The following is a 24257-nucleotide window of genomic DNA, read 5'->3' on the forward strand; positions in this document are numbered from 1 at the left end:
GGGGCTTATGCGGGTGGGGAAAGAATGAATTGTTAGATTTTTCACTCAAAGCAATTTTGATAATGCCTTTTTTGTTTCTTTTTTTTTAAATCACCCCAAAAAAGTCAATTTCAAAGCAAAAAAATTCCAATTTCATCACAGACAATAAGCAAATTGGTGAAAGAGAGATCAAGATACTTTGAAGTGTAGAAATCCATAAGCTTCCAATAACTTTTGTTTCGCACCAATAAAAGTGTGAAATCTTGAAAGCGCCTTGTTGCTCTCGGAGCCAATTGTTTACCAGCTGCCAATTATATATTCTAGCATATAATGTCATGGGTGTCTTTATAACTGAAGAAGATGGTCAATATTCCTGCCAGCTCTCATTAAGAGGTTAAGAGAATACAAATTTCATATTTTGGGCACAAAATAAGTACTTTTGACTATTTTGATGGTGGCAATCTGGTCAAAATGGCGCTTCATAACCGAGCCAAAGAAAAATGCTCATTTTGGGGGTTTAGAATGGAAGGAAAGGTTAAAATGAACAAGACACCACACATGTAGGAAAGCATTATAATTAGAAATGAGGTTTCATGTTGTAACAGGGGCAGAAAGGCAGTTCAGATCAATGCAGCTTCCTGAAAGGGTTTCTGGTACTTCTTTTGGGGACACAGCTTCCCGCAGAATTCTCACACAGCAAATATCATTGATCCATGTCACCTTTGTATGCAAAGACAAGCGAATAAGGTCAATACTACTTCCCTTAAATCACTGAATGAGAGAAGCATGTACCAATAAAAAACAAAACTGGTTGCTGAAATGCCAAATTTTGGCAAAAAGATCCTCTAAGGTAAATGATGAAGGGGACACTTGCTACAACACAATCCTATGTTTAAGTCGGACGCCACATCCTTTCAAGCCGGGACCATGACTGTAAGCATATTGTGAGGAACAATACCAAACACAAGCTAATTGTAGGGTTGCAAGTAGCATATCAACTCAGATGTACTGCATACATGCTTAGGAGCAAGGATAAACCTGTTAAGTGCCAACTTCTCTGCTGCCAACAAGCACGAGCTTTACTTGTCAGGACACGGAGCTATCAATACAAACTGCACGGGGAATTGCACGACGGCAAGGATTTGAGTGACCACAAAACCATATTATGACAGTATTTTTACACCTTAAACATCATAACTATGCTTATTTGCTTGTGTACATGAAATAATTTAGTATTATTACCTGTTTTGTTTTCCATCAACAACCCTTCTCCAGTTGCCCTCGGCTAAGTCCCAGACATTTCCCTACCTAAAAGGTCAAATACCCAATAAAAATAGGTTAAAATGAAAAAAGAAAATGCATTATGTTTTTATGTTTATTTTATGAATGTATGTGTATTTCTAGAATAATAGCAAGTGATTAAAGCGTTGTTCATGATTGAACTAAATATGAAGCTGGCTCAGTTAAGCGTCTGCTGCACTGTCCAAACTGTAAAAATGTCCGCCATTTCATGTCGGTGAAATGGGCTCTGTTTGAATTTCATGCTTTAACACAAGCTATTGTTGCGTTACTGGATCACGGAGTCCCTGGCGTTGAATTCTGACTTCATGTTGCACATTAACGCTACACACAACGGTCAACCAGAATGCCTTTGAATTTAAGTCGGAAAGCAATTTAGCCCTTATTCTCGCTATATAAGGGTGGGGGTCAACTTGAAAAACGACTATTCAAGGTCAAATATCTGAAATCATGCATTTAATGCACTTATATTCTTCTCTTTTGCTAAGAAATGACCAAAAATCAGCTTTCACAGTCATATTTTGCACTTGCAGATGATATTTCATTTTTACCTAAAGTTAGTTTAGGTCACAATATACTAAAAGATTTCCTACACAAATTCAATGTGAAAGCAATAACTTTAACAAAAAATAAAGTCAAACTTTTGCGCATAGACATCCCCATAACCATACCTTTTCTTAAAGAGCATTCCAAGCCGCAATGATTTAAACAATAAAAATGGGGGGTCATACGTTGTGCAAGAAGAATTCGACGCGATCAGCGGTCACTGTTTTATGGCCATCTATTATCCGGCTTCGTAACCAGTTGAGAAGGGTTTCCCGCCATCTGTCAAAGTCTCATGTAGTCTCCAACCTTCAAGCAAAAGAGTGCATTTCTGTTAAACATCAATGTTTTCCCTACCACATGCACAAAGAAACATTCTAAAATAAAGCCATGTCAAGTGGCCCCTACAGAGAATTGTGTCTTCTTATAAATGATGTTCATGTTTTTAGAGAGAGTATGAGCATTGCACTCCCAAAATATTTTAGTATATTGTAACCTAAGGAGAAAATTTTTTCTGATTTAAAATGTTTTTTCTTGCATATTATTATCTTCCTATGCATATTGCAGCAAAATATTAAGTTTGGCTGGATTATCTGCCCATTTGGCCATTTTATAATATCATATTTTTCACACGCGCGGGTGTTTTCGGTTCCGAAGAAGGCATTTTTGGCCTGTTAAAGCTTAAATGTCCCTTTAAGATTTAAAGTTGTTGTGTTCAATATATTCAACAAAATACCAAAACAAAACCAAATGGACAGGCACGTGGGGCTTATGCGGGGTGGGGAAAGAATGAATTTGTTAGATTTTTCACTCAAAGCAATTTTGATAATGCCTTTTTTGTCTTTTTTTTTTTAAATCACACCCAAAAAAGTCAATTTCAAAGCAAAAAAAAATTCCAATTTCATCACAGACAATAAGCAAATTGGTGAAAATGAGAGATCAAAGATACTTTGAAGTGTAGAAATCCATAAGCTTCCAATAACTTGTTGTTTCGCACCAATAAAAGTGTGAAATCTGAAGCGCCTTGTTGCTCGGAGCCAATTTGTTTACCAGCTGCCAATTATATATTCTAGCATATAATGTCATGGGTGTCTTTAAAACTGAAGAAGATGGTCAATATTCACTGCCAGCTCTCATTAAGAGGTTAAAGAGAATACAAAATTTCATATTTTGGGGCACAAAAATAAGTACTTTTGACTATTTTGATGGTGGCAATCTGGTCAAAATGGCGCTTCATAACCGAGCCAAAGTCACAAAATGCTCATTTTGGGGGTTTAGAAATGGAAGGAAAGGTTAAAATGACAAGACACACACATGTAGGGAAAGCATTATAACTTAGAAATGAGGTTTCATGTGTAATGTAACAGGGGCAGAAAAGGCAGTTCAGATCAATGCAAGCTTCCTGAAAGGGGTTTCTGGTACTTCTTTTGGGGACACAGCTTCCCGCGAATTCTCAACACAGCAAATATCATTGATCCATGTCACCTTTGTATGCAAAGACAAGCGAATAAGGTCAATACTTCCCTTAAATCACTGAATGAGAGAAGCATGTAACCAAATAAAAAACAAAACTGGTTGCTGAAATGCCAAATTTTGGCAAAAAGATCCCTCTAAGGTAAATGATGAAGGGGACACTTGCTACAAACAATCCTATGTTTAAGTCGGACGCCACATCCTTTCAAGCCGGGGACCATGACTGTAAGCATATTGTGAGGAAACAATACCAAACCACAAGCTAATTGTAGGGTTTGCAAGTAGCATATCAACTCAGATGTACTGCATACATGCTTAGGAGCAAGGATAAACCTGTTAAGTGCCAACTTCTGCTGCCAACAAGCACGAGCTTTACTTGTCAGGACACGGAGCTATCAATACAAACTGCACGGGGAATTGCACGACGGCAAGGATTTGAGTGACCACAAACCATATTATGACAGTATTTTACACCTTAAACATCATAACTATGCTTATTTGCTTGTGTACATGATAATTAATTTAGTATTATTACCTGTTTTGCCATCAACAACCCTTCTCCAGTTGCCCTCGGCTAAGTACCCAGACATTTCCCTACCTAAAAAGGTCAAAATACCCAATAAAAATAGGTATAAAATGAAAAAAGAAAATGCATTTATGATTTTATGTGTATTCTATGAATATAGCAAGTGATAAAGCTTGTTATGTTCATGATTGAACTAAATATGAAAGCTGGCTCAGGTTTTAATCGTCTGCTGCCACTGTCCAAACTGTAAAAATGTCCGCCATTTTCAGTCGGTGAAATGGGGCTCTGTTTGAATGTTCATGCTTTACGCACAAGCTATGTTGCTGTTACTGGATCACGGAGTCCCTGGCGTTGAATTCTGACTTCATGTTGCACATTAACGCTACACGGTCACCAGAATGCCTTTGAATTAAGTCGGAAAGCAATTTAGCCCTTATTCGGCTATATAAGGGTGGTGGTCAACTTGAAAAACGACTATTCAGGTCAAATAATCTGAAATCATGCATTTAATGCACTTATATTCTTCTCTTTTGCTAAGAAACTGACCAAAATCAGCTTTCCACAGTCATATTTGCACTTGCAGATGTATATTATCATTTTTACCTAAAGTTAGTTTATGGTCACAATATACTAAAAGATTTCCTTACACAAATTCAATGTGAAAGCCAATAACTTTAACAAAAATAAAGTCAAACTTTGCGCATAGACCATCCCAGACATCCCCATAACCATACCTTTTCTTAAAGAGCATTCCAAGCCGCAATGATTTAAACAATAAAATGGGGGGTCATACGTTGTGCAAGAAAGAATTCGACGCGATCAGCGGTCACTGTTTTATGGCCATCTATTATCCGGCTTCGTACCAGTTGAGAAGGGTTTCCCGCCATCTGTCAAAGTCTCATGTAGTCTCCAACCTTCAAGCAAAAGAGTGCATTTCTGTTAACATCAATGTTTTCCCTACCACATGCACAAAGAAACATTCTAAAATAAAGCCATGGCAAGTGCCCCTACAGAGAATTGTGTCTTCTTATAAATGATGTTCATGTTTTTAGAGAGTATAGCATTGCACTCCAAAATATTTTAGTATATTGTAACCTAAAGGAGAAATTTTTTCTGATTTAAATGTGTTTTTCTTGCATATTATTATCTTCCTATGCATATTGCAGCAAAATATTAAGTTTGGCTGGATTATCTGCCCATTTTGCCATTTTATATCATATTTTCACACGCGGGTGTTTTCGGTCCGAAGAAGGCAATTTTTGGCCTGTTAAAGCTTAAATGTCCCTTTAAGATTTAAAGTTGTTGTGTTCAATATATGCAACAAAATACCAAAACAAACCAAATGGACAGGCACGTGGGGCTTATGCGGGGTGGGGAAAGAATGAATTTGTTAGATATTTTCACTCAAGCAATTTTGATAATGCCTTTTTTGTTCTTTTTTTTTTTAAATCACCCCAAAAAAGTCAATTTCAAAGCAAAAAAAATTCCAATTTCATCACAGACAATAAGCAAATTGGTGAAAATGAGAGATCAAAGATACTTTGAAGTGTAGAAATCCATAAGCTTCCAATAACTTGTTGTTTCGCACCAATAAAAGTGTGAAATCTTGAAAGCGCCTTGTTGCTCGGAGCCAATTTGTTTACCAGCTGCCAATTATATATTCTAGCATATAATGTCATGGGTGTCTTTAAACTGAAGAAGATGGTCAATATTCACTGCCAGCTCTCATTAAGAGGTTAAAGAGAATACAAAATTTCATATTTTGGGCACAAAATAAGTACTTTTGACTATTTTGATGGTGGCAATCTGGTCAAAATGGCGCTTCATAACCGAGCCAAAGTCAAAAATGCTCATTTTGGGGGTTTTAGAATGGAAGGAAAGGTTAAAATGAACAAGACACACACATGTAGGAAAGCATTATAAGCTTAGAAATGAGGTTTCATGTTGTAACAGGGGCAGAAAGGCAGTTCAGATCAATGCAAGCTCCTGAAAGGGGTTTCTGGTACTTCTTTTGGGGACACAGCTTCCCGCAGAATTCTCAACACAGCAAATATCATTGATCCATGTCACCTTTGTATGCAAAGACAAGCGAATAAGGTCAATACTTCCCTTAAATCACTGAATGAGAGAAGCATGTACCAAATAAAAAACAAAACTGGTTGCTGAAATGCCAAATTTTGGCAAAAGATCCCTCTAAGGTAAATGATGAAGGGGACACTTGCTACAACAATCCTATGTTTAAGTCGGACGCCACATCCTTTCAAGCCGGGACCATGACTGTAAGCATATTGTGAGGAAACAATACCAAACACAAGCTAATTGTAGGGTTGCAAGTAGCATATCAACTCAGATGTACTGCATACATGCTTAGGAGCAAGGATAAACCTGTTAAGTGCCAACTTCTGCTGCCAACAAAGCACGAGCTTTACTTGTCAGGACACGGAGCTATCAATACAAACTGCACGGGGAATTGCACGACGGCAAGGATTTGAGTGACCACAAACCATATTATGACAGTATTTTACACCTTAAACATCATAACTATGCTTATTTGCTTGTGTACATGATAATAATTTAGTATTATTACCTGTTTTGCCATCAACAACCCTTCTCCAGTTGCCCTCGGCTAAGTCCCAGACATTTCCCTACCTAAAAAGGTCAAAATACCCAATAAAAATAGGTATAAAATGAAAAAAGAAAATGCATTTATGTATTTTATGTGTATTTCTATGAATAATAGCAAGTGATAAAGCTTGTTATGTTCATGATTGAACTAAATATGAAAGCTGGCTCAGTTAAGCGTCTGCTGCACTGTCCAAACTGTAAAAATGTCCGCCATTTCATGTCGGTGAAATGGGGCTCTGTTTGAATGTTCATGCTTTACGCACAAGCTATTGTTGCGTTACTGGATCACGGAGTCCCTGGCGTTGAATTCTGACTTCATGTTGCACATTAACGCTACACGGTCAACCAGAATGCCTTTGAATTTAAGTCGGAAAGCAATTTAGCCCTTATTCGGCTATATAAGGGTGGGGGTCAACTTGAAAAACGACTATTCAAGGTCAAATAATCTGAAATCATGCATTTAATGCACTTATATTCTTCTCTTTTGCTAAGAAATGACCAAAAATCAGCTTTCACAGTCATATTTTGCACTTGCAGATGATATTTCATTTTTACCTAAAGTTAGTTTAGGTCACAATATACTAAAAGATTTCCTACACAAATTCAATGTGAAAGCAATAACTTTAACAAAAAATAAAGTCAAACTTTTGCGCATAGACATCCCCATAACCATACCTTTTCTTAAAGAGCATTCCAAGCCGCAATGATTTAAACAATAAAAATGGGGGGGTCATACGTTGTGCAAGAAAGAATTCGACGCGATCAGCGGTCACTGTTTTATGGCCATCTATTATCCGGCTTCGTACCAGTTGAGAAGGGTTTCCCGCCATCTGTCAAAGTCTCATGTAGTCTCCAACCTTCAAGCAAAAGAGTGCATTTCTGTTAAACATCAATGTTTTCCCTACCACATGCACAAAGAAACATTCTAAAATAAAGCCATGGCAAGTGCCCCTACAGAGAATTGTGTCTTCTTATAAATGATGTTCATGTTTTTAGAGAGTATAGCATTGCACTCCAAAATATTTTAGTATATTGTAACCTAAAGGAGAAATTTTTTCTGATTTAAATGTGTTTTTCTTGCATATTATTATCTTCCTATGCATATTGCAGCAAAATATTAAGTTTGGCTGGATTATCTGCCCATTTTGCCATTTTATATCATATTTTCACACGCGGGTGTTTTCGGTCCGAAGAAGGCAATTTTTGGCCTGTTAAAGCTTAAATGTCCCTTTAAGATTTAAAGTTGTTGTGTTCAATATATGCAACAAAATACCAAAACAAACCAAATGGACAGGCACGTGGGGCTTATGCGGGGTGGGGAAAGAATGAATTTGTTAGATATTTTCACTCAAAGCAATTTTGATAATGCCTTTTTTGTTCTTTTTTTTTTTAAATCACCCCAAAAAAGTCAATTTCAAAGCAAAAAAAATTCCAATTTCATCACAGACAATAAGCAAATTGGTGAAAATGAGAGATCAAAGATACTTTGAAGTGTAGAAATCCATAAGCTTCCAATAACTTGTTGTTTCGCACCAATAAAAGTGTGAAATCTTGAAAGCGCCTTGTTGCTCGGAGCCAATTTGTTTACCAGCTGCCAATTATATATTCTAGCATATAATGTCATGGGTGTCTTTAAACTGAAGAAGATGGTCAATATTCACTGCCAGCTCTCATTAAGAGGTTAAAGAGAATACAAAATTTCATATTTTGGGCACAAAATAAGTACTTTTGACTATTTTGATGGTGGCAATCTGGTCAAAATGGCGCTTCATAACCGAGCCAAAGTCAAAAATGCTCATTTTGGGGGTTTAGAATGGAAGGAAAGGTTAAAATGAACAAGACACACACATGTAGGAAAGCATTATAAGCTTAGAAATGAGGTTTCATGTTGTAACAGGGGCAGAAAGGCAGTTCAGATCAATGCAAGCTTCCTGAAAGGGGTTTCTGGTACTTCTTTTGGGGACACAGCTTCCCGCAGAATTCTCAACACAGCAAATATCATTGATCCATGTCACCTTTGTATGCAAAGACAAGCGAATAAGGTCAATACTTCCCTTAAATCACTGAATGAGAGAAGCATGTACCAAATAAAAAACAAAACTGGTTGCTGAAATGCCAAATTTTGGCAAAAAGATCCCTCTAAGGTAAATGATGAAGGGGACACTTGCTACAAACAATCCTATGTTTAAGTCGGACGCCACATCCTTTCAAGCCGGGACCATGACTGTAAGCATATTGTGAGGAAACAATACCAAACACAAGCTAATTGTAGGGTTGCAAGTAGCATATCAACTCAGATGTACTGCATACATGCTTAGGAGCAAGGATAAACCTGTTAAGTGCCAACTTCTGCTGCCAACAAAGCACGAGCTTTACTTGTCAGGACACGGAGCTATCAATACAAACTGCACGGGGAATTGCACGACGGCAAGGATTTGAGTGACCACAAACCATATTATGACAGTATTTTACACCTTAAACATCATAACTATGCTTATTTGCTTGTGTACATGATAATAATTTAGTATTATTACCTGTTTTGCCATCAACAACCCTTCTCCAGTTGCCCTCGGCTAAGTACCCAGACATTTCCCTACCTAAAAAGGTCAAAATACCCAATAAAAATAGGTATAAAATGAAAAAAGAAAATGCATTTATGTATTTTATGTGTATTTCTATGAATAATAGCAAGTGATAAAGCTTGTTATGTTCATGATTGAACTAAATATGAAAGCTGGCTCAGTTAAGCGTCTGCTGCACTGTCCAAACTGTAAAAATGTCCGCCATTTCATGTCGGTGAAATGGGGCTCTGTTTGAATGTTCATGCTTTACGCACAAGCTATTGTTGCGTTACTGGATCACGGAGTCCCTGGCGTTGAATTCTGACTTCATGTTGCACATTAACGCTACACGGTCAACCAGAATGCCTTTGAATTTAAGTCGGAAAGCAATTTAGCCCTTATTCGGCTATATAAGGGTGGGGGGTCAACTTGAAAAACGACTATTCAAGGTCAAATAATCTGAAATCATGCATTTAATGCACTTATATTCTTCTCTTTTGCTAAGAAATGACCAAAAATCAGCTTTCACAGTCATATTTTGCACTTGCAGATGATATTTCATTTTTACCTAAAGTTAGTTTAGGTCACAATATACTAAAAGATTTCCTACACAAATTCAATGTGAAAGCAATAACTTTAACAAAAAATAAAGTCAAACTTTTGCGCATAGACATCCCCATAACCATACCTTTTCTTAAAGAGCATTCCAAGCCGCAATGATTTAAACAATAAAAATGGGGGGTCATACGTTGTGCAAGAAAGAATTCGACGCGATCAGCGGTCACTGTTTTATGGCCATCTATTATCCGGCTTCGTACCAGTTGAGAAGGGTTTCCCGCCATCTGTCAAAGTCTCATGTAGTCTCCAACCTTCAAGCAAAAGAGTGCATTTCTGTTAAACATCAATGTTTTCCCTACCACATGCACAAAGAAACATTCTAAAATAAAGCCATGGCAAGTGCCCCTACAGAGAATTGTGTCTTCTTATAAATGATGTTCATGTTTTTAGAGAGTATAGCATTGCACTCCAAAATATTTTAGTATATTGTAACCTAAAGGAGAAATTTTTTCTGATTTAAATGTGTTTTTCTTGCATATTATTATCTTCCTATGCATATTGCAGCAAAATATTAAGTTTGGCTGGATTATCTGCCCATTTTGCCATTTTATATCATATTTTCACACGCGGGTGTTTTCGGTCCGAAGAAGGCAATTTTTGGCCTGTTAAAGCTTAAATGTCCCTTTAAGATTTAAAGTTGTTGTGTTCAATATATGCAACAAAATACCAAAACAAACCAAATGGACAGGCACGTGGGGCTTATGCGGGGTGGGGAAAGAATGAATTTGTTAGATATTTTCACTCAAAGCAATTTTGATAATGCCTTTTTTGTTCTTTTTTTTTTTAAATCACCCCAAAAAAGTCAATTTCAAAGCAAAAAAAATTCCAATTTCATCACAGACAATAAGCAAATTGGTGAAAATGAGAGATCAAAGATACTTTGAAGTGTAGAAATCCATAAGCTTCCAATAACTTGTTGTTTCGCACCAATAAAAGTGTGAAATCTTGAAAGCGCCTTGTTGCTCGGAGCCAATTTGTTTACCAGCTGCCAATTATATATTCTAGCATATAATGTCATGGGTGTCTTTAAACTGAAGAAGATGGTCAATATTCACTGCCAGCTCTCATTAAGAGGTTAAAGAGAATACAAAATTTCATATTTTGGGCACAAAATAAGTACTTTTGACTATTTTGATGGTGGCAATCTGGTCAAAATGGCGCTTCATAACCGAGCCAAAGTCAAAAATGCTCATTTTGGGGGTTTAGAATGGAAGGAAAGGTTAAAATGAACAAGACACACACATGTAGGAAAGCATTATAAGCTTAGAAATGAGGTTTCATGTTGTAACAGGGGCAGAAAGGCAGTTCAGATCAATGCAAGCTTCCTGAAAGGGGTTTCTGGTACTTCTTTTGGGGACACAGCTTCCCGCAGAATTCTCAACACAGCAAATATCATTGATCCATGTCACCTTTGTATGCAAAGACAAGCGAATAAGGTCAATACTTCCCTTAAATCACTGAATGAGAGAAGCATGTACCAAATAAAAAACAAAACTGGTTGCTGAAATGCCAAATTTTGGCAAAAAGATCCCTCTAAGGTAAATGATGAAGGGGACACTTGCTACAACAATCCTATGTTTAAGTCGGACGCCACATCCTTTCAAGCCGGGACCATGACTGTAAGCATATTGTGAGGAAACAATACCAAACACAAGCTAATTGTAGGGTTGCAAGTAGCATATCAACTCAGATGTACTGCATACATGCTTAGGAGCAAGGATAAACCTGTTAAGTGCCAACTTCTGCTGCCAACAAAGCACGAGCTTTACTTGTCAGGACACGGAGCTATCAATACAAACTGCACGGGGAATTGCACGACGGCAAGGATTTGAGTGACCACAAACCATATTATGACAGTATTTTACACCTTAAACATCATAACTATGCTTATTTGCTTGTGTACATGATAATAATTTAGTATTATTACCTGTTTTGCCATCAACAACCCTTCTCCAGTTGCCCTCGGCTAAGTACCAGACATTTCCCTACCTAAAAAGGTCAAAATACCCAATAAAAATAGGTATAAAATGAAAAAAGAAAATGCATTTATGTATTTTATGTGTATTTCTATGAATAATAGCAAGTGATAAAGCTTGTTATGTTCATGATTGAACTAAATATGAAAGCTGGCTCAGTTAAGCGTCTGCTGCACTGTCCAAACTGTAAAAATGTCCGCCATTTCATGTCGGTGAAATGGGGCTCTGTTTGAATGTTCATGCTTTACGCACAAGCTATTGTTGCGTTACTGGATCACGGAGTCCCTGGCGTTGAATTCTGACTTCATGTTGCACATTAACGCTACACGGTCAACCAGAATGCCTTTGAATTTAAGTCGGAAAGCAATTTAGCCCTTATTCGGCTATATAAGGGTGGGGGTCAACTTGAAAAACGACTATTCAAGGTCAAATAATCTGAAATCATGCATTTAATGCACTTATATTCTTCTCTTTTGCTAAGAAATGACCAAAAATCAGCTTTCACAGTCATATTTTGCACTTGCAGATGATATTTCATTTTTACCTAAAGTTAGTTTAGGTCACAATATACTAAAAGATTTCCTACACAAATTCAATGTGAAAGCAATAACTTTAACAAAAAATAAAGTCAAACTTTTGCGCATAGACATCCCCATAACCATACCTTTTCTTAAAGAGCATTCCAAGCCGCAATGATTTAAACAATAAAAATGGGGGGTCATACGTTGTGCAAGAAAGAATTCGACGCGATCAGCGGTCACTGTTTTATGGCCATCTATTATCCGGCTTCGTACCAGTTGAGAAGGGTTTCCCGCCATCTGTCAAAGTCTCATGTAGTCTCCAACCTTCAAGCAAAAGAGTGCATTTCTGTTAAACATCAATGTTTTCCCTACCACATGCACAAAGAAACATTCTAAAATAAAGCCATGGCAAGTGCCCCTACAGAGAATTGTGTCTTCTTATAAATGATGTTCATGTTTTTAGAGAGTATAGCATTGCACTCCAAAATATTTTAGTATATTGTAACCTAAAGGAGAAATTTTTTCTGATTTAAATGTGTTTTTCTTGCATATTATTATCTTCCTATGCATATTGCAGCAAAATATTAAGTTTGGCTGGATTATCTGCCCATTTTGCCATTTTATATCATATTTTCACACGCGGGTGTTTTCGGTCCGAAGAAGGCAATTTTTGGCCTGTTAAAGCTTAAATGTCCCTTTAAGATTTAAAGTTGTTGTGTTCAATATATGCAACAAAATACCAAAACAAACCAAATGGACAGGCACGTGGGGCTTATGCGGGGTGGGGAAAGAATGAATTTGTTAGATATTTTCACTCAAAGCAATTTTGATAATGCCTTTTTTGTTCTTTTTTTTTTTAAATCACCCCAAAAAAGTCAATTTCAAAGCAAAAAAAATTCCAATTTCATCACAGACAATAAGCAAATTGGTGAAAATGAGAGATCAAAGATACTTTGAAGTGTAGAAATCCATAAGCTTCCAATAACTTGTTGTTTCGCACCAATAAAAGTGTGAAATCTTGAAAGCGCCTTGTTGCTCGGAGCCAATTTGTTTACCAGCTGCCAATTATATATTCTAGCATATAATGTCATGGGTGTCTTTAAACTGAAGAAGATGGTCAATATTCACTGCCAGCTCTCATTAAGAGGTTAAAGAGAATACAAAATTTCATATTTTGGGCACAAAATAAGTACTTTTGACTATTTTGATGGTGGCAATCTGGTCAAAATGGCGCTTCATAACCGAGCCAAAGTCAAAAATGCTCATTTTGGGGGTTTAGAATGGAAGGAAAGGTTAAAATGAACAAGACACACACATGTAGGAAAGCATTATAAGCTTAGAAATGAGGTTTCATGTTGTAACAGGGGCAGAAAGGCAGTTCAGATCAATGCAAGCTTCCTGAAAGGGGTTTCTGGTACTTCTTTTGGGGACACAGCTTCCCGCAGAATTCTCAACACAGCAAATATCATTGATCCATGTCACCTTTGTATGCAAAGACAAGCGAATAAGGTCAATACTTCCCTTAAATCACTGAATGAGAGAAGCATGTACCAAATAAAAAACAAAACTGGTTGCTGAAATGCCAAATTTTGGCAAAAAGATCCCTCTAAGGTAAATGATGAAGGGGACACTTGCTACAACAATCCTATGTTTAAGTCGGACGCCACATCCTTTCAAGCCGGGACCATGACTGTAAGCATATTGTGAGGAAACAATACCAAACACAAGCTAATTGTAGGGTTGCAAGTAGCATATCAACTCAGATGTACTGCATACATGCTTAGGAGCAAGGATAAACCTGTTAAGTGCCAACTTCTGCTGCCAACAAAGCACGAGCTTTACTTGTCAGGACACGGAGCTATCAATACAAACTGCACGGGGAATTGCACGACGGCAAGGATTTGAGTGACCACAAACCATATTATGACAGTATTTTACACCTTAAACATCATAACTATGCTTATTTGCTTGTGTACATGATAATAATTTAGTATTATTACCTGTTTTGCCATCAACAACCCTTCTCCAGTTGCCCTCGGCTAAGTACCAGACATTTCCCTACCTAAAAAGGTCAAAATACCCAATAAAAATAGGTATAAAATGAAAAAAGAAAATGCATTTATGTATTTTATGTGTATTTCTATGAATAATAGCAAGTGATAAAGCTTGTTATGTTCATGATTGAACTAAATATGAAAGCTGGCTCAGTTAAGCGTCTGCTGCACTGTCCAAACTGTAAAAATGTCCGCCATTTCATGTCGGTGAAATGGGGCTCTGTTTGAATGTTCATGCTTTACGCACAAGCTATTGTTGCGTTACTGGATCACGGAGTCCCTGGCGTTGAATTCTGACTTCATGTTGCACATTAACGCTACACGGTCAACCAGAATGCCTTTGAATTTAAGTCGGAAAGCAATTTAGCCCTTATTCGGCTATATAAGGGTGGGGGTCAACTTGAAAAACGACTATTCAAGGTCAAATAATCTGAAATCATGCATTTAATGCACTTATATTCTTCTCTTTTGCTAAGAAATGACCAAAAATCAGCTTTCACAGTCATATTTTGCACTTGCAGATGATATTTCATTTTTACCTAAAGTTAGTTTAGGTCACAATATACTAAAAGATTTCCTACACAAATTCAATGTGAAAGCAATAACTTTAACAAAAAATAAAGTCAAACTTTTGCGCATAGACATCCCCATAACCATACCTTTTCTTAAAGAGTATTCCAAGCCGCAATGATTTAAACAATAAAAATGGGGGGTCATACGTTGTGCAAGAAAGAATTCGACGCGAATCAGCGGTCACTGTTTTATGGCCATCTATTATCCGGCTTCGTACCAGTTGAGAAGGGTTTCCCGCCATCTGTCAAAGTCTCATGTAGTCTCCAACCTTCAAGCAAAAGAGTGCATTTCTGTTAAACATCAATGTTTTCCCTACCACATGCACAAAGAAACATTCTAAAATAAAGCCATGGCAAGTGCCCCTACAGAGAATTGTGTCTTCTTATAAATGATGTTCATGTTTTTAGAGAGTATAGCATTGCACTCCAAAATATTTTAGTATATTGTAACCTAAAGTAGTTCGAAAGATGGCGACCATTAACCCAGAGATTGATTTAGGTTATATTACACTAATTCCGATTCCCATAGGGTCCCATTATAAAACTGACAACTTTCACAGCATTTTTCTTGCCTTTTCGACGTATCAATTTTTCCAAACCTGGTATCATTTTAAAGATGGATCTGTCCTCTTCCAATAATTGCAATCAAAAACATACCGTCTCGCAACTTCTAAGAAAGTAAATCGCTGTCGAATGAACCCACCGTTGAAAAACGTGTTTCGGAATCCTAATTTCGACAAAAGCCCCACACAATAGAAAACACACCCTCAAAAGTCCATCTTTTAAGTTAGCTTCCAATCCAAGGCATCAAAGTACTCCAGACACATACAGGATATTACAAATAACCACAAAAGACATGTCTCACATTGTTAAATGGCTTATATTCAAGAAGAGAAAAGGAACTCTTTAGAAATAGGCACTACTTTCGAATGGACCACGGAGGGATACACAATGATTTAGTGTAATGTAACCTTTAAGGGAACTCAACTTTGTCCTATCCTTTTCAAACTTTCTCCACATGAGATTTAAACTATTTCCACAATGAATATGCAATTTCAGTGCATTCGGAGGGGGAAAAGGCCTTAAAATGGCCGTTTAAAGCGGTGACTAAATTGGCCGCAGTCAAGTCGGAATGCATGATTTTTAGTCTAAGTGACGACAGCTGATTTTGTGTCTCTAATTATTGTTACGCGTAACTTTTATGGCAAAAACTGGGATCATTGCATGCGAAATTCACCAATATATCAGCAAAAGGCCCAAATAAATGTATTGATTGTGAATCAGTGTACTTTTCTTGATGAAAAAGGAGACTTTTTTTTTATTTTAAGCACTTTTTTCACACAAAAAAACTCACTGACAGCATATAAAATCATGTTTTTCAAGAAAATTATTATTAAAAGCTTCACTTACAATCTAAACATACACATTGCAATTAAAATAATTAATGCTATCATGATGAGAGGAATAATTTGCAGCTTTCAAGCCGATACAAGCCTGCTACCCAAAATTAACACTTGAAATGGCGCAAATCGCTCCTTCAACAGCTTACGACACAATGTGACATTTGTTGCTCATCCAGATAGTCTCTCTCATTAAAATAAGTCCTGTTGGCTTCATTTTATTAAGTGTTCTCTTTAAAATCCAGCGTTGAAAGCTTAAGTTTTGCAAAAATGCCACAGTCCCCATGCAAAAAAGCATGTTTGCTAAGGAATTCCTGCCCGAGGGGCCACACTAATGTCAGAAAAGTCATTTTGGTGTGATTCCTCTGTAGTTCAGTGTACATTCATTTCACTACCTGGGGATGACTATCAGGATCAATTTTCCCAGCTTGGTGAAGTGTTGACCTTTCAGGATGTCGATGGATCGTCCACAAGGGCTGCACCACTGCGGCCATGGTACCGGACAGGGAGTCGGATTGAGGTGTACACAAACCCGGAGTCAGGCAAGGATCATCCAGACCTTTAATAAAATAAAATGTTAAGGCCCCTGAAACTGGCAATTATGTTCAACACTGAGATAAGGAAACACATAAAGGAGACATCATGCCATGGCTTTATCATTATTGACACGGCAAACTCGAGCAGCTGGGGACTCGGCTCTAAACAAAACAGGTATGCTCTATCAATCCGAGCAAGATGGCATGTCAGAGTTAAAAAGAGCAAACAAACATACAAAAGAGATGTAAAGGAAATTAGAAATTAAATGCCAGAAGTAATTTCAAGTATTTTTTTTTGTCTGCAAGGGTTGCTGTGGAAAATAGTGCTTAACGCATAGTTTGGCCTGTCGGGGTTCTGCTGGCAAGAACACATCGAAGTCATATCTGCCCGAGAACTGTAAGCTTGAGATAACCATATCTGATGAAGTACTGCTTGAAGAATGCATTCTAATTGTACTTGAACCAGATAGCATTGACAGCACAAGGCTTCAGACCCCCCAAAAGTGTGAGGCTTTCAATAGTGCTTACCTGATACCAGACCGCAATGCCCAAGACAGTGACTTTCTCCCGGAACTGCACAGGCCGCATCCGCAGCACAATCCTTAAGCTCAATCATGGTCTGGCTGACTCTGAAATAGTGAAATCTGAATTTACAGATGCTCCTTTTTCTAAAGGTTATGAGTTTATTGCCTATCTTAAAAGCAATCACAATGACATACTAAAGAAGACGTGCATTTCTGAAAAGACATACAGCTGCCCGATACTCGACTAGGAAAAGGCGCTATGGTCTTCACTCTGAAATTCATTACTCTAAGGGCTTAACAGAACCAAAGCCAGATCTTACAGCTAAATGGCCCCACCTACAGCTAAATATGCTTTATAGGTTGAAAATAAAGTTATTTGTCTGAAGAACTAGCGCTATTTACTCATCAGCTATGTTGCTTCACCGGCCGCAATTCTGTAAACATAGTGTATATATGGAAATACCTAGTCTACCGCATGCGACGCACCACTACGTCCACTGTAAATACACAGCTAAGTTAGTACTCTAACGAACAAACTGAAATTCATGTTTGAATTAAACAATCAGTATGATGACTCTCATTGAAATCATGTCCAGTGCACCAGTCAGAGCAAGACAGCTAGCGGATTGTTGACCGTCTGCGGCAAAAGGGACAAATGGTCAGGCCTACAAACAAAGAGAAAAATGGCATAAATGGGTTGCATTCATGTGATTTGGCATATTTTTCATCTTGCTCTCCACCTGAAACTTCAATCTTTGGACATAATAATATTTACATTCAAGATTTGTTGGAAATGTAACCCTTACTTGTCCATACCAGGTCCCCCTCCCATCCGGAACAGTCCAAAACCACCTAAAACATCCATTTGAACCAAAATATTGACATCTCTCATCTATTTTAGCACCCAAATCATCAAAACATTCATTAAAATTCATGTTCTACTTGTCTCGCTTGCAGACAAATCCATGTGACCTTGACATTGCAGTAAATGTGCTTTTTTAAGGTTATATTACACTAATTCCGATTCCCATAGGGTCCCATTATAAAACTGACAACTTTCACAGCATTTTTCTTGCCTTTTCGACGTATCAATTTTTCCGAACCTGGTATCATTTTAAAGATAGATCTGTCCTCTTCCAATAATTGCAATCAAAAACATACCGTCTCGCAACTTCTAAGAAAGTAAATCGCTGTCGAATGAACCCACCGTTGAAAAACGTGTTTCGGAATCCTAATTTCGACAAAAGCCCCACACAATAGAAAACACACCCTCAAAAGTCCATCTTTTAAGTTAGCTTCCAATCCAAGGCATCAAAGTACTCCAGACACATACAGGATATTACAAATAACCACAAAAGACATGTCTCACATTGTTAAATGGCTTATATTCAAGAAGAGAAAAGGAACTCTTTAGAAATAGGCACTACTTTCGAATGGACCACGGAGGGATACACAATGATTTAGTGTAATGTAACCTTTATGAAATAAATCGTCTGCTGATCCAGAGTGTGAATTATCTTGAACGAAATTATTTTTTGAATAGGTTACACATAACCAATTGTTGTTGTACAACAAACCACATCACTTTTTAGCTTTCTGTACTTTTTAATTAAATGAAACCTATATGTGTGTGTTAAAACTACAAGTTGTATCACGGAGTGTATATTGATAGGAGATGATTCGAGTATTTGACCCTTACTGTAGTAAATTCAATCTTATGCAAAAACTATTCATTCGATTTTATTGGTTTATACGTTATCTTGTTGCTTATTAATTCCTCTTTCAAAAAATATACGTTTTAGTATACTCCCGTTGCTATTAATGGATTTATAGCGAGATAAACACAAGAAATACACATTTTATGTTTTACCACCGCGCGTTTTACCGTGTTGTGGCTATCGATCTTGTACAATTAGCGTAAAGCGAAGCGCCGAGGTTATACATTTTGATGTACCCACTCACGTCTTTTGTTGAATTATAGTTTCATTTCTCGGCCGATTTTGACAAATTATATATCATTAGAAAGCTTACGTTCCGTAGTAAACAGATATATAAACATATATTAAGTGTTTCTTCTGATTTCGACATCCCGGCGAGTTATAACTTTAACTTTTGCAAATATCATACCGTATTGGAGTTTTAGAATCTAGATTTACGGTTGACATGTTCGTACTTAATACCAATTTGTAGCGTTTATATTTGGAGTTCAGTTTTAAAAATTACATCTTGCTTAGGAGAATAGAATTCTGTATACGATAGAAAAAAATTGTTTAAAAAAACGAAAGTAATTAAGGAATGAAGGCGGAAGAAAGTAGCGCGCGTTCCTAACGCACTGAACTGATGCTACGATCTTGGCGATTATGCTTTTGTTTAGAAACCGGCCATTGAATTTCCTTTGCCATGATTATTATATTTTTGATGGAATAAATTGTGGTATTTTGTTCACGAAACATATCAATAAAGCTTATTATAAATAAATCTTAACACATTAACGATTTCAGCTCTTGTTTATAACACAGAAAGGGTGATAACTTTATGATGAAACAGCTTTTATAGCGGATCCTCTCGATTTTATTCGGCTTTGCATGCATACTTGAAATAAAATGGGTGTCAAAAACATTCATCGTTTGCTGTTAATTATCAACGAGGGACTTATGTATAATTATATGAAATGTTATTTACCTTAAATTATCAATTTATTAAAGATTCTTGAATATCACGGTCGGTGTTACGCATTTCGTATTTTGACATCAGGGCATCATGTCCAACTATTCAAAATCATATTTTTTTTCACTGGGACGATGACGGCTTAGATTTAGACAGGCAGACAGATAGTTTATTCAGACTTATACAACAGTACATCGTCTTCAACTCAAATATATAAATTATTTTTAGACGAATTGTTAGGTGATTACACATATAGCAGTGATGATTCTGAGAATGTTGCCATGTTTCTTATCCGTGTAATCTAGAGTCCGTGGTTTGAGCATTTTTATCGCGGTGTTCAATAAAAGATATCTCAATAATCTTGTTTATCGATAGATCTGTGGTTTTATTGCCCCTCTGTTCAGCACAAACCAATTATCTCTTTATGATCAGATACTGTGCCGACCAATACTAAATAGAACTATGGTGTCATACGCCACAGCAGGGACCTATACTTGTGATCATGGAGTCTTAGTGCAAGACTTAAAAAAGTATGTTGTTTCGCTTGCGGTTGTTAAAGCTAAAACGGGGCTTCCCAGCTGGCACAGCTGCAGATATTCGGATTTGAATACCTAAACTTATTCAGACCTTATTCTTAACCGTTGCGCGTTTTACGATATCGGATTTTAGGCGGGAATACAACTCAGTGAAACTATTCAATTTCTTATACAACATTAAGCATATTAACAGTTATTGAAATTAACAATATCAGCGACATCTTTTTAAAGACTAAACACCTTTTCCAGTATCGAATTTAACATGTCAATAAAATATATTAATACCAAAAAAGGCTTCATTTAATATTGTTCACATTAAACCTTTAAATGAAAGTGTCGCTTTAACCATTTTCCGTGTCTTATTTAGCCGCGAATCGTTTGCTAAAAACAGTTAACAAAAAGGGCTACACGTTCTAATTCTTAATGAAATACAAAAATAAGTATAACATAATTAATAACGTCCATAAACACACACGGCAAGATCAAAGTTTTAATGGAAAACTAATATGACATTCCACGTAAATTATTATTTTCGTCTAAATCGAATACTAAATATAGAGAAACAATGTATTTATAACCGACCAATGAGGTAACATTATGCAACTTTCAATTTACACAATTTAAATGATTCAAAGATGAAAATATAGATATATCACATAGATCGCATTCTTTTCATCTTCCGAATAATCACATAAAAGGTCGTCAAGATCAATATTACTCTCTAATGATAAAAAGCTCGTTTTTTAACGTGACAAATTCCATCTAAAAAAATAAATATAAATCCAAACCACAATTTTTTATCTCTGATATCAGTTAGAACAAGAAAAATAATGGAAGGCGTATCAATAATATCATACTTAATATAATATGTAATGATTTTGGAATGTACATTTTTACCAAATGAGAAAAATTACAAACAATTAGCGGAAATTAATTGCGCGAGAATCTTGTAAAAGTATTAATTAAAATATAATCTGCTTGATGTTGCGGCTATTAAAATCAACACAACAATACATGCGTGAATTGTTTGTGAAACGTTAAAAGTAACAAGTCTAATCAAAGACATAGTATGAGCGACTGAACCAGCAAATTTTCGCCGATGATTACCACTTGATTACAGATAAACAAAAACAAATACACGAAAGCATTTTAAACATTTTATTTGTAACAATCAATCTCAACTTCAAACAATCATTTAAACAACAAAAATGTGAGAATCGCCTCGCATTCATTCATTAAGTAATTTATTTATCCGACAACGGTGAAGCGGGTATCTCTACGTCTTTGGCTTTTGGAATCGCAGACTCGCACAAGTTAGCAGCAGTGTAATGGCGGACAGTCACGTGACTGACAATATGGCGGCGGTCAATTTATCGATTATGGAACGGTCTATTGTCTGGACAGTATCCGATCATAACGAGATAATCGGGTTGTGTTGAACAAAGGTGCAATAAAACACCGAGATGAAAATGCTGCAACAAAGAATGTCAAGATTGGTGTGAACAATTAAATCAAACAATTACCTTAATCAAGAGAATTTATTTAATGTGTCACAACGTAAGTTTTTCAGACAAATAAGGGTTCAAATCAGGTACTACCAGTATGTTGCGTACATAAAATCGATCTATTTAGTGTTTGTTTACATCCTTATTTATTTTCGTTTATTAAATATAATTTATTCTGAAATAATTTCAATTTATGAGAATTTTTTAACTAAAAATGGTCGCGAAGAAGTGCCAAGTATGGAGATTTTTGTCGTTACCACATACCGAGCTCTTACATTGTGTTCTACTCCCGAGTTCATTGTTAGTAAAAACAAATAATAACAACAATATAATCGTTCCAAAAATGCATTTCCTTGCATGCTTATGTTTTATTCAGACATAATTAGTAAAATTATATTTGATATTGCGCATGATTATCATTTAAAACGATGATTTTGTCAACCTTTTCTATATGCGCTTAAATGAATTCCACCTCTTTTTGCCAACCAGTGGGCGGAGTCTAAATTTTGCAGGTGCGTGTGACGTCACGCGTTAACTCGTCTATATGGCAACAATATGGAATTTGAACAGTGGTAGTGTTTTAAGGTCTGGACTATCATTACTTGTAAGTTTGTATAAACATTTTTCTAATGCAATTAGTAAAATAATGTTTATATTTTATGTTTAATAATTTATTGCATGATTATTCTGTGCTGTTATATGAATTTGATGCCGTTAAAGCTTCCGACATGAATTTATGTCGGAACGTAGTCAATATAAATTGCCGCCTAAGAGTCTTTTGATGATTTTTGCTTTGGCAGACTCTTGGCGTCAATAGTCCACTCTATCTTTTTAATAGCGAGAGTTTTCCTTCTTTGTCTATATTGATGCGCAAGGAATTTGGTGCGCAACATTCAAGCCCCGATATCAGACAGTTAATATCAACGGATTGCAATAATATTTACATACCTGTGTAGATAATTCATTTCTCAATAATGTTCCGTAAGAATTATGTAATAACTCTTTCAATTTTGCACGCCTGACCAATTTAAATCAACACACTACTCACATTTTCAATTCCAATCGCTGTGCCCGCTGTATACGGCAGGTAGATTTTAATCGATAACGCAGCCTATTACACCGTAATGCCTTCTTCTGATTGGTTTATTTAAATATTTCATAACATGGCGAGAGGTCAGTGATTGTATTGCGATTTAAGCAGAAGTTGAACTGAAACAAATTATGCCTTTTAACTTCAAATCGACGCTATTTGAGGTAAAAATGGACTAATTAACTAAAACTTGATGAGTTGGTAATGTTATTTTGCAATTTTAAGCATATTGATATAATAGTATTGTATTTATTTTTCGTTATGGTTTTTGCAGACCGGAGTTTCAGCGTTCAGATTTATTCTGAACGCGAATTATTTCAGCTATCATTGTAGCTAAACTATCATTGCAGCAGACGTCAACAAAAAACAACTTCCGCTTTACCGCTTACGTCCACAAAAAGTCGAAAAAATCGATGTCGTTAAAACCGATGTTGAACGACATCAATTTTAAATAGCTTCGTGAACTCGAACTTTGTCATCGATGTCACTTGACAACGATTTTCAATGTCATGCAAAATCGATTTTCGATGACAGTAAAAAGTTTTGTGAACACGGGGCCAGAGTTAACTGCCAGGGTAACAAGTAATGCATAAACAACAAATTACGGGTCGACAGGGCTGTCTTTATGACTACCTAATTCGTGAGTAAAAAGTATTGCTCGCAGATTTATTTTGTATTTATTTTCATCAATTATCTTATTGTATATTTTGAATTTGTATATGGTGTCAAAATCAAAAGTTTTTATAGGGAATTTTCATCATGAAATTATATTCTTAGTGAGATATGTATTCCATATTTCAACAATAATTATTTAATATGATGGTGATTGCAAATTGTCTTTATCTTCAGTTCTCATTACCATTTTCATCATACTTTCTATGCTTTCAGAACGTCCGGAAAGGGCCATGTTGTTGCTATTTTGTCTAAGTTATCTCTATGAAAATAATAGGATGATAAAAAGTGCACACAAATCTCGATCCTTGGCGTGTATTCATTTCAAACTTGCTATTAATTTTGAAAATTTGTTGCGTCTTAAATTATGCAATAGCGAACAACTTCAGTGCATTCAGCGCTTTGATCTCTCAATGTATCTACTAGTGAACAGCCAGTATAATATGATATTTTACCATTCAACAAGCATGACGATGACTAAAGGACGTACGCGGCAGTTTTAATGCAAATTTTGCTACGCCTAGAATTTGATAAGTTTTGGTATTTAGGTAGAACCATCTGTTGTGGATAGAAAAATAAA

At 36.3% G+C, this 24257-nt stretch overlaps 2 long non-coding RNA genes across 27 annotated transcripts in view; both read right to left on the bottom strand.

Annotated features, from left to right (window-relative positions):
- Positions 1 to 24257, bottom strand: part of LOC127873506 (uncharacterized) — a 39934-nt gene that overhangs the window by 14900 nt on the left and 777 nt on the right. For 10 of the 26 annotated variants that reach the window (XR_008046194.1, XR_008046193.1, XR_008046201.1 and 7 more), the window contains exons 2-4: positions 14895 to 15016; positions 6408 to 6469; positions 4684 to 4734 (exon numbers count right to left, since the gene is read on the bottom strand). This is a non-coding gene — a long non-coding RNA (uncharacterized LOC127873506). Of the gene's footprint in view, positions 1 to 2079; positions 2131 to 4683; positions 4735 to 6407; positions 6470 to 9824; positions 9876 to 12394; positions 12446 to 14121; positions 14184 to 14894; positions 15017 to 24257 lie in introns of all 26 variants that reach the window. The other 16 variants (XR_008046216.1, XR_008046213.1, XR_008046215.1 and 13 more) reach the window with 3 other exon arrangements.
- Positions 16117 to 17406, bottom strand: LOC127873508 (uncharacterized). Its single transcript, XR_008046217.1, has 2 exons — positions 17212 to 17406; positions 16117 to 16706 (listed from the first exon to the last, which is right to left on the bottom strand). It is a non-coding gene; the product is annotated as an uncharacterized LOC127873508 (long non-coding RNA).

This window comes from Dreissena polymorpha, chromosome 3 (genome assembly GCF_020536995.1).
Source record: "Dreissena polymorpha isolate Duluth1 chromosome 3, UMN_Dpol_1.0, whole genome shotgun sequence".
Lineage (NCBI taxonomy): Eukaryota > Metazoa > Mollusca > Bivalvia > Myida > Dreissenidae > Dreissena > Dreissena polymorpha.